The 16,292-nt window shown below is 39.7% G+C and overlaps 1 non-coding gene across 1 annotated transcript; it reads right to left on the reverse strand.

Annotated features, from left to right (window-relative positions):
• Nucleotides 1-9,607: 9,607 nt before the first annotated feature.
• Nucleotides 9,608-9,774, reverse strand: LOC132819925 (U1 spliceosomal RNA). The gene has a single exon (XR_009645142.1). It is a non-coding gene; the product is annotated as a U1 spliceosomal RNA (small nuclear RNA).
• Between the last annotated feature and the right edge of the window lie 6,518 nt (nt 9,775-16,292).

The raw sequence follows: 16,292 nt of genomic DNA on the forward strand, positions 1-16,292 counted from the left end.
ATCCTTCTGTAGCCTCCCCACCTCTTCAATGCCACCTGTCCCTCTGCCTGCCTGTCTGCAAGCTTAGCCAGAATACCCTCAGTTCCTTCATTTAGATCATTAATGTATGAAGTGAAAAATTGTGGTCCCAACACTGACCCTTGCGAACACCACTTGTCACCAGCTGTCATCCTGAGAAAGACCCTTTTATCTCTGCTGTCTGCTTTTTGCCAGACAGCCAAGCTTCTATCCATGCTAGCACCTTGCCTCTAACACCATGCGCCCTTTTCATACTCAGTAGCCTCCTGTGTGGCACCATGTCAAAGGCATTCTTGAAGTCCAGGTAGATAATATCCATTGGCTCTCCTTGGTCTAAACTGTTCATTACTTCCTCAAAGCATTCTCACAGATTTGTCAGACATGACTTCTCAGAGACATTGGATTGAATCTTATCCAAAATTGGTTCAGTGTAAATTTTGTTGAGTTTCATGAAGAGTTTCTCACAGTGGAGCCTGGCAAGTTTGTTTGACAATTGTTCAAAACCCATCTCATTAACTATGTATCATTCTACATAGCGCTGACTGCTTTGATGCTAATTTGATTGTCTCAAGCATCCAAGGTAGAGATACTCATCCATACTGCCTTGATATTCTGGGATCCCTAGTGCAGGCACTTAATTTGATCGGCAACATTGCATACGATCAAGTGTTGTCCTTCACCATGCTGACAGTAGAATAGTAATCACAAAACAATGCTTCTCAGGGCATATAGGTATCACAGTTGAAACTTCCATTTCTCTAAGCCTTCATTTCATTGCAACAGCAATAAACTCCTGCTGTGGTTAAAAACATCAATCATACTTGCAGTGAACTTGTGTGGGAAACATAAAAAACAGAACAGGTCCTTAGTGATACAATCACTCAGCATTCACATCACTCACAATTGGTGGTTTACCTTGCTCTCCATACAGAGGGACGTGTGTGACGTAAACTGCGGGATTTATTTGTATAATTTTAAATGTTATTTATTGTGATTTATTTATTTATTATTCTGCTTTTGGAATTAGTAACTGGTGGGGTTTCTCTCTGTCTGAAGTTTATAATTCATTTGTAATCATTTTCATAGCTGTGGTAATTTATTTTGAAAACAGCTCTTGAGGCCTAGCTTCAGAATTAATCTTCTTTTGTTTGTATAGATTGTTTTACAAACAAGCAAGGTAAATAATCGGGCCTCAATGTTTGTTAAAGAGTTTTGGAACTTGTTTATGTTAGGATGGCTGTATTCAGCAGTGCTTCTGAGAAAGAAAAGTATAAGTATTGAATCAGGTTACTCTTGAGTGAATAATTAATTTCAGTTCCAGACCAGAAGTGTTGGGAGAAAACCCTAAAAAAAGACGTAATGTTGAGGACCCTCGAGCAGATATATGAAACACAAATGACTTAACTCCTCTGTGGTGGGAGATACAGGGACTCTGGTTTGAATATTATGAGTGTTTATTTGGGTATTGTACAAAAGCTGGTTTGTTTCTTTGTCAATTTTTAAAAATTCATTCATAGGATGTGGACATCACTGTCTAGGCTAGCATTCATTACCCAGAGGGAAGCTGCAAGTCAACCACATTGCTATGGGCCTGGGATCACATGTACACCAGACTAGGTAAGGATTGTAGGCCTTCCCTAATGGACATTGGTGAATGAGATGGATTTTCCCCAACAATCAGCAGTGGTTTCATGGTCAGCATTAGAGTTATAATTCCAGACTTTTTTCCTCTCATTGAATTCAAATTCTATCCTGGCAGGATTCAAACCGGGGCCCCCTGAATATTCTCTGGATTACCAATCTAGCAATAATTCCACTAGGCCATCACCTGTCCTTCATAGAGAAGAGCATTTGGGATTAATGGTAGTATATTTTACTGTGTTTAAAAAATCTTTGAATTTGTAATATAAGTAGATAGTTTGGGTTATTCTATATTATTAGATTAGATTAGACTTACAGTGTGGAAACAGGCCCTTCGGCCCAACAAGTCCACACCGACCCGCCGAAGCGCAACCCACCCATACCCCTACATATTACCCCTTACCTAACACTACGGGCAATTTAGCTTGGCCAATTCACCTGACCCGCACATCTTTGGACTGTGTCTTCACTTTATTTATTAATGAACCTAAGTTTTATTGCAACACCAGTAACAATGCAATTTTAAAATTGCATTCATTTACGGGATGTGGGCATTGCTGGTTGGTCAGCATTTACTGCCCATCCCTAGTTACCCTTGAGAAGGTGATGATGAGCTGCCTTCTTGAACTGCTGCAGTCCACCTGCTGTGGGTCGACCCACAATGCCCTTAGGGAGGGAATTTCAGGATGAATGCCTATGTTTCAGTGAGAGATGACTTTGCTAAAACCAAAACAAATATGAATATGATCTATCAAGCCAGGTTCATGTCTGGAATCAACCCCCTCCACAGCATCCCATGTCTCCCATGCACTTCCAGAAGGTAGCTGCAGTTAGAGCTGGAGGTAATAAATGAGCATAGATCATGGATTGGTTAAAGGACAGGAAACAAACAGTGGGCATAAACAGGGCATTTCAAGATGGCAGGCTGTGTCCAGTGGAATGTCACAAGAATTCATACTGGAGCCTCAGCTATCTATAAGTTATGATAATGACATTAATGAAGAAACTAATGTATCTAGATTTTTTTTAGATAAGAGGAAAGGTAAGCTTTGAGGAGAACTGAGAGAGAGGTTGCAAAGGGAAGTAACCAGGTTAAATCAGTGGGCAACAGTGTAGGTAAGGATGAGGTTATTCACCTGGTGGGAAGAATAGAAAAGCAGAGCATTTTTAAAAATGTGAAACACATGAATGATGATGTTTCGAGAGGCTTGCTTGTGCTGTAAAAATGAATGCAGAATGCTAGCTTGCAGATACAGCTAGAAATTAGGAAGACAAATGTCCTGATGGTCTTTGTTGTAAGGGGATTGGAGTACATGAATAAAGAAGTCTTGCTGCATTCATAGAGGAGTTTTATCAGACTGCATCTGGAATACTTTGTTCAGTTTTTTCAGTTTTGTTCAGTTTTGATATCAATATTTAAGAAAGGATATATTTGTATTGGAGGTTCATTAGCTTGGCCTTTGTGTTGAGAAGCTGATTAAATTGGTCTTGAATTCTCTAACATTTAGATGAATGAATGCAATGTCATTGGAACATGCAAGATTTTCATGGGATTGATAGGCAGGATGCTGTTTGGAGAATCTAGAACACAATGCACAGTCTTAGCATAAGGAGCCAATCATGAGATGAGGAGAAACTACATCACTCAAAAGCTTGGGAATCTTTGGCTTTTTGGACCCCAGAGGTTTGTGGATTTTCATCGTTTAATACGTTCAAAGCTGGAATGGACAGATGTTTGGTCTCTCGGGATCTAGTTGCTCCTATTTCTCATTATATTCAGTGAAAAGTGTTTTTCATTTAGCTGCAGAAATGTCAGCAAGATCCCAGTGAATGTCATTCCATACATTGTGTCTGATAATAAATGAGTGTCATCAGAATGTGTTGATATTTGTTTATTATTCTAACTGATTGCAGCATCACATACACCAACTCATGACTAGAAGTAGTCAAAGAATTGATTAATTAGCACCACATATTGTAATTATACATACGTTCCGTCATTTTTTTTGTGAATTTCAATTTTATTTAGCTTACTCAGGTAATAAAAATACAAGTAATTTGTATAAGATCAAATTGATTAGTTGGATAAGTGGCTAAGTGAACTAGTAGTTAAAAGGACCCACTGTTTACTATAATGATGACTAATTCATCATTAAATATTCAGAAAGGCAATAAGCCACGGACTAGCCTTGGTTCTTAAAAGGTTAACTGCAGAGGATTATTCAAGATAAAAAAATGTACGTATAAACAACAGCAGCTATAAAGTCCAGATAGTAGAGTGAGTTTAACTGTTCAAATGAGGAAAATGCCCTTTAAACAATCAAAACAAGATCTCTGACTTGCTGTCCAATGAGACTAAGTGATCAGGGACATCAGAGACCAAATCAGATAAATGATAATTACATAAACTCAAGTGAAGCGCATTTATTAATACATTGAACATGTTCAATGGGAGTTGATGAAACATGGGCTATATTACATAACTGCGGAACACCAAATACCTCAGGCATGACAAAATTATCATTTGCTACCACTGTATTCATTCAGCAACAGAGTAAGAAGACAAAGGTTCATAATTTTAATGTTTTTTTATGGTGCCAAATCTCATTTACCAGTTCAGAGCCCAGGTCTCTGTTGATGTTAATCAGAAGTTCATATGAAAGTGGCAGAGGTAGACTTGACTTCGAAGTCTAACTTTTCGTATTTCTCAATACGAATACATCTGATATGAGACTGTCACCATTTTGTTCAAGCTTATCAGAGGCTAGAAATTCATAGAATTCCAATTCTACTGAGCTTCCATCTCATCACTCTATGGTATAAAAACAACTTAAATTTTTATAGCACCTAATAAAATAAAATACTCCAAGGTGATTTACAAAAGTGTTATAAAGATACCAAACCGCATAAGGGATTATGCTGGATGACCAAACCCTGCCCACGAGGTATGTTTTAAGAAGTTACTTAAAGGGGAAAACTGAGATGAAGAGAAAAATGAAGGCCATCTCAGAGATTGGAACTTGGACAACTGAAGTCACAGTCCATAGTAGTGGCACAATTATGATTGAGAATGTACAAAAGACCAGGTTTAGAGAAACAGAGGTGTCATGGGGAGTTAGAGAAAGTGAGGACTGCAGATGTTGGAGAGTCAGAGTCAAGAAGTGAGGCACCAGAAAAGCACAGCAGGTCAGGCAGCATCCATGGAACAGGAGAGTCGATGTTTCGGGCATAAGCCCTTCATCAGGAATATGGAATTAGGAATCATGGGGGGTTGTGAGATTGGAGGGGATTCAGAAATAGAAACGGCAAAGTCTGTGGAGATATTTGGAAACAAGAATGGGAATTTTCAAATCTAGACATTGCTTAACCAGGAACTAATGTGGTCCATTGATCACAGAGGTAATAGAGGAGTGAGACTTGTTTAGATACAGTAACAGAGTTTTGGTAGGGAATTCTGTTGAACTGAGGTACAAATAGGCCTTCTCAGACTGCATGAAAGACATTGTCAATTCATTTCAGGATCACAGTTATAAGTTAGTGCATTATGTAAGTAATTAGTTGGTGCCGATGGAAAAAAATGGAGGCTACGCTCATATTAATAGAGAACAAAGGCAAAATATTTGTTTTATAATTGGAGAAAAACTCTCAATCTGTGTCTTATGTTAAGTTTATTCTCATTTCTCTATCTTTCACTCTTTCATTCTTTTAATGGTTGTCCATTTAAAATTTCTAATCAGTGCTGGAGTGACTAATGTTCACTTCAGAATGTGTGAGATTATCAAGAAACCAATTTAAATTTTAAATTAATTTTTTTAAAATGCAGGATTGAAATGTCAATGATAATCTTGAAGGTCAGTGCATACTGGTGTTCTTGGGGATAGGCACATTCTGGGCTAACATGAATTCAGAGAGAAGCTTAAAGAGGATCTCCGAGTATTTGAATAAGAATATCTAGAAATACAGTTTCCTTTTAGGTGTTACTTTTAGTGCTATTTTTAGTTGTGCTCAGAGGTTTCGATTAAAAGGTTTGCATGTCAAATTTTCAAATCCGATAGTTATATTTGAGTTTCACTGGAAAGTCCTCTATTTTGTTCTTTTTTTGGTGAAAGAAAATATGTGAGAGGTCAGATTGTTTCAGCTGGAAAGTAGCAGTGAAGCTGTATCATTTAGTAGAGGCACACCTGAAAACAATAAAAGAAAAATATAAATTTGTGAGGTCCTTCTTACTTAGAAGGCACTGACAGAGTTGTGTCACCTTCTGAGCTTTGAACTTCAGTCAAGTTGGCATGGCTAGTGGCTGTCAAGGTGATGCTGGTCTTTTACACCTCAAGCTTATTTCAAGTTGGTATAGGGAATGAGAGGAATAGCAATCAATCTGCTGGCCACCAACATGTCAAGTGTATGGTTCACATTTCACATCCTCAAGCACAAAGAATGAAAGTGTGGTTTTGTCCTACGACACCTCAAAGCAAACGGTACCAAGCAGGGGTTGGGTGAAGAGTGAGTGGAGGTGATTGTGTGTATAGTTGAATATGTAGATTTTATGGTGAGTTTAAATTCCAACTTCCCAGAAACAAGTACTTAACTATATTTTTTCCATTCCATAGTCATTTTAGCGTTTCACTTTTATTGACTAGCTGCAGCATCTGCCTTGCTTTGTGGAGAACAAGTTGTCAATGAATACAAAGCAGTCCATCTTATAATGCAAATTCCTTTCCAGATACTCGAGAAGGAAAAATAATGGAAGAGCCTGATGTCATTGTCCTGATGAAAATTCTCCATGTAAGACAATTGACAAAGTCTTAATTTAATTTGCATCATCACGTTGCATAGTTCTACAAAGTGACAAAAACCTTTTCAAGTACTCTATCATAAGGATCTTTGGAAGCTCACTGTAAATGTCATAGGAGGGCACTATTACTGTTGTATATATTTATACATTATCAAAAAACTAAAACAGTAACTTGCCTATTTTCAGCACCTTTACCATCATAGTAAGCATCAAGGTGAATATGAAACCGACTCATATAAGAAAATACTATGAGGAGAAGGAGTTGGGGGTGCAGTGAGGTTTAGGAACAAAAGTCCAGAGCTTAGACTATTGCAGATGAATGCACTGGTGCTATTGGTAGAATGATTAAAATTGGGATAAACTTTGTACTATTTTGCCAGGATTTCTACTGACATTATTACTAGACATTGGAAGAATCCTTTGGAAGGGAAGGCATTATTGTCTACACCTGATTGCAGCTGAGGAGGACACATAATTAGCTGTGGATTCCGATTTTCTGTAACAGTACCATTTGCACAGCTGTGTTGGACACGTTCTGTTTTTAAAGAGGCAGGTTAATCATAGCAATGAAAACATATCAAAGGTTTGTTTTACAAAAAAATAACTTTAGCTAACTCAAAGATGTGGCAATAGCTGCAATGTCTTTCCTGCTTCCAGAATAACATTAAAATTATATTTTAACACCAGCTTCGGACTCTGGGCTACATCAACTCTTTCCTTTCACCTGTCATAGGTAATTTACCCATTTTTTTTGGTTGTGGTCCTCAGGTAGGTGCTGGGGAGGGGAAGCAGAAGACAATTGGGGAGGCAAAGTAAAGGCTTTCAAGCATAAATTCCACATTAAAGGGCACTGTCTTCCATAATGGTAAAAGCTCCCAGTACAGACATCTTAGGGCGTTCAGCACAAACAAACACGAAGCTCTTTCATTCTACAAACAAACAAGTGGTGATAGTCCTTATTTTAGGACAGTCTCCCAAAATTGGGTTACCCTGAATACCACCAACTACAGTCAGAATAATCAGGCTGTTTGCAATATTACAGGCAGTCTGAATTAGTACTTAGAAGGATAAATCTGAAAACAAACATCTGAATATCGAGCTGGGAGGAGCAGAAGTGCAGAACTCAGTTTTACACTGACCCCAAAGACCGTACACCAGACTTACACCTGTAAAACTGGCACTGTGCCAATTAATTTCAAGGAGAAAGTGAGAACTGCAGATGCTGGAGATCAGAGCTGAAAATGTGTTGCTGGAAAAGCACAGCAGGTCAGGCAGCACCCAAGGAGCAGCAGAGTCGACGTTTCGGGCATGAGCCCTTCAGCTAATTTCAAAGTCAATATTTTAATAATTTTAAGCATCTAGCCCAAGCCTGAGAAGAAGTATCAATGGTTGCCAGAGAAAGTCAGTTGTTTTTAACATTAGAGACTGTCTTTAGCTCTGCTTGTGTGTAGAATGCTTTTCATTCAATCAGTCCTGCTTTGTTTAGTGTCATTGAGAAGACACTACTTAATTTTAGCAGCTTTCACTTTTAGTTTGTGGGAAGAAAATATCTGGATGGAGATGAGCAAGAGTTACAGCAAGAGAGATATTTTTACACCACTCAGCATTTTGTCAAACAAAGCATTCACATGGGGAATGGAGGACAATAGATTGTAAAACCAGACTCTTCCCTCTAATGTCAGTAAATGGGTATTTAATCTTCCTACTGCAGACATGCATTCTCTAGAGCCTGTAATGAATATACTGTAGGGGACATTAGCTGAGCTGTTGTGCCTTCCAACCAAAAATATCATCAATATTTATTTCGGGTGTGGTCTAAAGATATCTGTGCTCAGCCTGTTCCCAGAAGACCATAGGAGTCTGTGCTTTATCGAGATGGAGAAGCCTGTGGGAGTTTTCTGTTAACTGTGTAATTGTGCCTGTCTTTGTCTGTTATCTGACACCGATCTAGAGAGCCAAAATTTAGAAGGACATCAATTACTACCAGTTCCACATGAAGATTTTAAAGGGGCAGTCAATACATCCCTGCATATTTTACAATCAGCATTGAAAAACGATTTGTTGGAATGGAAACGTCAGGAACTTGTGAACATGTTCACTTGCCACTCACCAACGTATGTGTGATTTGTTGCAAAAACACTTCCCACCGCCTCCCACCTCAAAGCCCAGCATTATTTAAATATCCAGCATCCAACCTGCAGATAAGGCAAACTGAGACTTACTTCTGCAATTGCACAGCTTGGCCAACACAAAGGCACGGTTTTGGAGGCTGTTGGATTTGTGACGGACCATCCCAGCAGCTTTACAGGGATGGCAGAGGGTTTGGTGACCTGTTCACATAAAATTGATATTAGTTACAAAGCTGCAATTTTAGTGTTTCTGGTTCTCCAACACTAAAATGGGAATGGAACAGAGGATGTGGAGAATGAAATCCCCATGCAAAGCAATAAGGAACAAGTAAGAAGGAACAAGGATGTACTTGGGATACCTTCATTCCAGTGGGCCAGTGGGGTGAGGGGTAACGTCTGTGATTTGTTGATTCTTCCCTCCAGAGTAGACTTTCTGAAATTGTCATCCACAAATTGAGATCCATTGTCTTATCCTAAATCTTCCAAGAAAGCATCTGTCACAAAGATCCTTTTAATGTACCATTTACTGAGTTTGTTGTGAATGAATTAAGCCTTATTTATGTAATCACTTCGATATCTTGAACAAAAATCAATTGAGAATAACATCAAAAATCAGAAATCATATTGTTAACATTTCTCATGACCTTTCCAGAAATCTTGATGAGATCGTTGACTGTTTGGAATGGCAAAATGTAATCCCGCATATCTCTGGAAATTAGATTAGATTAGATTACTTACAGTGTGCAAACAGGCCCTTCGGCCCAACAAGTCCACACCGACCCGCCGAAGCGCAACCCACCCATACCCCTACCCCTACATTTACCCCTTACCTAACACTACGGGCAATTTAGCATGGCCAATTCACCTGACCCGCACATCTTTGGACTGTGGGAGGAAACCGGAGCACCCAGAGGAAACCCACGCCGACACGGGGAGAACGTGCAAACTCCACACAGTCAGTCAGGATTAGAACCCGGGTCTCAGGCGCTGTGAGACAGCAGTATTAACAACTGTGCCACCGTGCCGCCACAAATTTTGAGCACAAACGCAGTCCCCCACTACCACAAATTTTGCAGTCGAGTATCCCGCATTTGGGGACATCACAGGCGTCAGCACACCCGAAGTGCAATGGGATAGCCTCATCCTGGGAGCGCCACCGTATTGATCATGGTATCTCCCCTGCCAGCTAAGTATATGCCTGGCCACCACCCTGATTACTGTGCTCTTCTTCTGTACCTTTGTGATGTCTATTATGGAGAATTTTTCTTCATATTGACTTTGCAGTAAGCATTCTATGGTCATACGTCGATAAATGTTTCTGCTTGTCATTCCGTTTCAGCACATAGGCTGTTGGACTATGCTTCAACTGCCCTCACAGACAGGGTTATCTGATCCCTGTGCACTGTTGGCGGGTTATTGAGCTGCACAAATTTGTCTTGAGTCTTCCCTTAGTTGCTAATGAAGTATAAGTTATAGCTGTAGAGTAAGAGTATTTCTGAAAGATTAGATTATCTGTGAATCTTTCACATTGCCATGTCACTATTAGTACTTCCTTCTCTATGGGTGAGTCTCTTCAGTCTGCGGCAAAGCTGCCAACATGAAATAGACTAGCTTTTGTGTTCTCAGTTGACATTTACAGTTTGCTTCTGGTCTGGCCTTCACAGTCCATCTGTGGATATTATAATGAATAACGTATAATGAAAACTTAATACCTGAATTGTAATGTGCTAAAGCATCAGTAGAAAATAACTGTTCTTTAATCCTTTCAAAAGTTACAGACTGTTCCTGACCATAATTGTTGGCCTTTTTTCCCAAAAAAATCTCTTTTAGGTTGAATAAAACTGGCTATGTTGAACAAACATTTCTAAGATCCACTACCCCTTATTGCTTGCTGCTAGTTTTTCTAAATTATCATTAACAGACAAATGGAATGGATTTCCACCCAAACTCTTATTTAACTGAGTGAAATTCATGGGCAATCTTAGTTCTCCATTTGTCGTGGGAAACATTACTAACCTTGAACATCATCGTGTCGATTTTGTCATGAGCGACATGAACACATTTTTAATCATGCTGTTTTTGTTTTTCCCAAAGGAAGAGGTATTTTCCTGCAATTGTACGAACAAATACGTTTAGCATCCTCTTACAGCGTAATGTGGTATGCTGACTTCAGTTTGTGTAAATCTTTAAAGAGCTTTGGAAATGTTTGCTGAAATTCTTTCCTTTTTATTGTGAAGTATTATATGCATTTTCTGTGAAAGACCTAGATAGATGTATGCATTTCTGCTCATCAATGAAGTATTTTGATTTGGAAGTATATATGGCATTTCACTGGCATTTTGCCCATTGTTATTAAAATCCATGGTGAGTTACCCGTGCATCTGAAGATCCTTTCTTCCGAGACCTTGGAATTTGATAAGTTCTGACTCAATCAAACTTCAGCCATGGTCATTTGTCTGCCAGTATTGAAGCAATGCTTCTGGGATGCATGTAAATTTGATTTGCAATCCCTGTACCTTTATGTTAATGATCCAGAATCTGTTCTGATGCTGTTTAACCTAATTTAGGAATGTTGTCCACACCTTTTGCTCTGTATTTTTAACTACTTGAATTATCTCCTAATTGTATGATTTCTATTTCTCTGGAACTTTTTCTTTGCAAGATGTTTACTTTGCTTGTGAGGTAATTGAGGTAATGTTTTCTTACAATTTCATAGAATCCCTTCAGTGTGGAAACAGGCCATTTGGCGCAATAGGTCCACAGTGATACTCCAAAGAGTATAGATTAGAGTGATGTTGGAAAAGCATAGCAGGTCAGGCAGCATCCGTGAAGCAGGAAAATCGATGTTTTGGGCAAAAGCCCTTTATCAGGAATACTCCAAAGAGTAACCTGCCCAGACCTATTCCCCTACCCTATTGCTCCACATTCGCCCTAACATGGCCAATTCACCTAACCTGCATTGTGGGAGGAAACCCATGCAGACACTGGCAGAATGAGCAAACTCCACACAGTCGCCCAAGGCTGGAATCGAACCCTGAGGCAGCAGTGCTAACCACTAAGCTACCGTGTTCTTTTGTAAAGTTGGCCCAATTGGCCACACTTATTGTATTCATTCCCTTGCTGCTGGACATGGATTGTGATACGTTTGGTGATACATCTTGTAGCATCTAATATAATCGAAGATGTTGATTCCATCTCTTTTAGCATTTTGGCAGACTTTTGGGAGGTTAACAATGGCATCTCGGGGTCTCTCCAACCTACCATATCAGAAAAATCTCAGCTGTTTCCTTACATTACTGACTCATTTTAGGCAATGATTTCCATCGCAGAATGAATTAAATTGCCTGGTCATACTTTAACTCCTCCATTGATTAAAGGAAGTCTGATAATTTCTCATACCTCATATCAACTGTTATACCATCTTAATTAATTCATCCTTAAAAGCTCTGTACATGCAACATCCCTTTAGATGGTACAAAACTGTTTACTAAAGAAAAATCATTGATTCTCTTAAATGTTGAAATCAGAGATTAAATGTGATCTGTTCCATTATTAAATTTCTTTTGGGAGCAAGCTATGTTTTACCACAACATTATCAGCTGTTAGACCTACAACATATAAAAATGTGCTGACTTGATGATGCTTCTCCTTCAGATGTCATCCTGAAGGGGTCAGATAGTGCTGAAACTGCCACTTCCCAGAGCATCTCACTTCTGGAATTTTTCTGGGTCTTTTGCATTATTGAACTGTTGAGTAATATTAAGGTCTCAACTGGAGTTGTCATCACTACAGGGTATCATCACTGACTGATCTGTGGCTTGGTTTTGATCCTGTGGTTTCCCTCTCCAGTGTATTGCTGGGTCATGACTGTGATATGGACATCAAACATGTGCGGCTATTGACAAGGTTAAAGGTCAGGTGACACCAGGCAATTGGCCAACAGGCTAATTTGAAATCGCAAGCTTGTTATTTCAAATAAATTGGTTGGTCAATAACCTGGGTCATGATTAAACTTCAAAGACTTCCAAGGTTCATTTTCTTGCCTTTTGGACCTTCCTGTTTTTCAACTTAACAGTATTTTCAAAATCTTCTACAGTCCTATACTGCCTTTGATATCTTCCTCTTCAGCTGTGTTCCTCTAGGTAAAAACAATGACTGCAGATGCTGGAAACCAGATTTTGGATCAGTGATGCTGGAAGAGCACAGCAGTTCAGGCAGCATCCAAGGAGGAGCAAAATCGACGTTTCGGGCAAAAGCCCTTCATCAGGAATAAAGGCAAAGAGCCTGAAGCGTGGAGAGACTCTTCCAGCACCACTAATCCAAAAGCTGTGTTCCTCTGTTTTAACTTCAGATTCGGGCTGTGACACTTTTTTGCCCATTTGTCACTGTGCTTTACCTTGTGTTTTAATCCAATCTGTTCAATGGGATATTGGTCTGGACTACCTTTGGACTGTGTATGTCTGCACATACATTGTCCCTGAGGCTGCTTGCTCTCTATCACCAAATATGATTCTTTGGCTCTTTACTAATTGGAAGAACTTCTTTATTTATGTTTGTACACAATAGGTTCTCAAGTACAGATCTCTACTATTATGTACAGGATTCTCTTCAGATATTCTGTCTAGACTGGTATCTGCCCTCTGTCAGTCATGTGATCAGTTACAGCTTCATGATTTACATGAATTCTTTATACCACAGGGAGCACAAATCCTCGAAAGGACATGGCGTCCACATGGAACTACTGGCAATTCTCTGGGATGGCATTTCACCAATTTCAATACTCTCTTGAAGCACATACTGCAATGAGAATCCGTAGGCCCCTTTACAGGCTCATATCTGTAGCCATGATGGAAACAAACTGAGTTTTTCTAGTTGATTTTAACCTTACTATGAATCCTCTTCCAAGGATACACACCTTGAAGTTCTCCTCTCTCTACAAAACTCCAGCCCCACCCATCCCCCTCCCATTTATCTCTCCATCCCCGAAGCTCCCAGCCTCAATCCTGATGAAGGGCTTATGCCCAAAACGTCGATTCTCCTGCTCCTCGATGCCGCCTGACCTGTTGTGCTTTTTCAGCACCACACTCTTGACTCTAATTGCCAGCATCTGCAGTCCTCACTTTCACCTGGGTTTGCTTGTTGCCACGCTAGGATTGCATAGAAGCAAGAATAGATTTGATGATGTCTGTCTGAGCTTTATCTGCAGCACATATATTGTTCAGGAATGGAGAGGAACTTGCTGTTTTTTTGGGGGGTGAGCTGCAGGGAGGCAGAGATTTCAGTCATTATGGTTCATGTAGGTAACTAGGCAGGACAAGAAAGAGGTTGTGTATAGTCAGTGTGAGGGTCTAGTCACAAAACTACGAAACAGAAACTCAAAGGTAATAATCTCTGGATTACTATCTGAATTACATGGATTGGCACAGGGCAACTAAGAGTAAGATTAAATAAGAAATGAATGTGAGGCTCAAAGGCTGGTGTAGGACAAATGAGCCAGTTTGTTAGGATCCAGTACTAGGACTGGAGAAAGTGGGCCCTATACTAGTGGGGTGGTCTACACCTCAAGCATACTGAGACCAGTGTTCTTGTGAACTGCATAACTGGGAAGTAGAGAGGAGTTAAAATTAAATGGGGGGGGGGGGGAGAAGGGATCAAACTTGGGAAATTGTGGTATTCAAAGAATTGAGACAAGTCAAAAAAGAAAGGTATTAATATGAGAAAGGTTAAAAGGAACATGACAGGAAGGATTGGAACTACATATCGATGACACCAAAATTGGAGGTGTAGTGGACAGCGAAGAAGGTTACCTCAGATTACAAAAGGACCTTGATCAGATGGAGTTTAATTCAGATAAATGTAAGGTGCTGCATTTTGAGAAAACAAATCTTAGCAGGACTTACACACTTAATGGTAAGGTCCTTGGGAATGTTGCTGAACAAAGAGACCTTGGAGTGCAGGTTCATAGCTCCTTGAAAGTGGAGTCGCTGGTAGATAGGATAGTGAAGAAGGTGTTTGGTATGCTTTCCTTTATTGGTCAGAGTATTGAGTACAGGAGTCAGGAGGTCATGTTGTGGCTGTAAAGGACATTGGTTAGGCCACTGTTGAAATATTGCATGCAATTCTGGTCTCCTTCCTATCGGAAAGATGTTGTGAAACTTGAAAGGGTTCAAAAAAGATTTACAAGGATGTTGCCAGGGTTGGAGGATTGGAGGTATAGGGAGAGGCTGAACAGGCTGGGGCTGTTTTCTCTGGAGTGTCGGAGGCTGAGGGGTGATCTTATAGAGGTTTACAAAATTATGAGGGGCATGGTTAGGATAAATAGGCAAAGTTGTTTCCCTGGGGTCGGGGAGTCCAGAACTAGAGGGCATAGGTTTAGGGTGAGAGGAGAAAGATATAAAAGAGACCTAACGGGCAACTTTTTCACGCAGAGGGTTGTACGTGTATGGAATGAGCTGCCAGAAGAAGTGGTGGAGGCTAGTACAATTGCAACATTTAAGAGGCATTTGGATGGGTGTATGAATCGGAAGGGTTTGGAGGGATATGGGCCAGGTGCTGGCAGGTGGGACTAGATTGGGTTGGGGCATCTGGTCGGCACGGACGGGTTGGACCGAAGGGTCTGTTTCAATGCTGTACATCTCTATGACTCTATCTAAGAGTGCATCAGTAGATAAGGCTAGAGGTTACAAAAATAAGAAAAAAACTGAGGAATCTACATGGAATTGCACATAGAATTCAAAAGAAAATGCACAAATAGAAAGAAATATCATCTGATAAAGAGATGTGGCTGTAGGAAGTTATGGTTTGGGATTGAACATTGAGGAGTACGTGACATTTAAGACCGGAAGCTAAGCAATGTTGAGGGGCAGCTCTGTTAATTAATGTTATTAACACAACAGGAAGAGATGACCTAAGTTCAGAAAATGGGATATAGAAGTGGCTTGGGTAGAGATTAAATAATGACAAAGAGAAGAACATTTTTCTTTGCCAAAACTAAAAATATTGAATGTGAGAGAAGAAAAGGATACTTGACTGACAGTCAAGCATCATCCAATTAGATAATGAGCCTTTTTCAATTGGAGTATAAAGGCAATGCACTGCAAAGGTTAAGGTATTGGCTGACTACTGGCTGCAGAATGGGTCAAATCATGTGATGAACCACTAGTCAGAGATGTAATCATAACTGGCAACCCTTATATCCTCTCCAGGGCCTTGGCATTTAGTTTTCCATAATTATTCGCAATTTTCCAGTTGATATTGAATCAAAGATTTGTAAAGATTTGAAAGTAAAACAAGAAGTGCTGGAGAAATTCAGCAGGTCTGGCAGCATTTGTAGAGAGACAAACAGAATTAATGATTTGAATCAAATTTGACTCTTCTTATGCTGTGTTTCTCCAGCACTTTCTATTTTTCTTTCAGATCTTCAGCATCTCTCGTACTTTGTATTTATTTGTAAAGAATTTCATGTTTTGTATCCAATGCCTCAGTTTACAAAGCCATACACTTTCTTAACTGACTTATGATCAACTTGCTCTGCCATCTTCAGAGATTTGTAATGCACATCCAAGTCCTTCTGTTCTTGCCCAATCCACTATTCCAACATAATAGTAATACTTAGATTATACTGACATCACTTGTTTCACCCAAAGTGCATACGTTCACAGTTTTTGGCAATATATTGTATCTGCCCACTACATCAGTCCACATATGCCCTC

The sequence above is a fragment of the Hemiscyllium ocellatum genome, chromosome 10, assembly GCF_020745735.1.
Source record: "Hemiscyllium ocellatum isolate sHemOce1 chromosome 10, sHemOce1.pat.X.cur, whole genome shotgun sequence".
Taxonomy (NCBI): Eukaryota; Metazoa; Chordata; class Chondrichthyes; order Orectolobiformes; family Hemiscylliidae; genus Hemiscyllium; species Hemiscyllium ocellatum.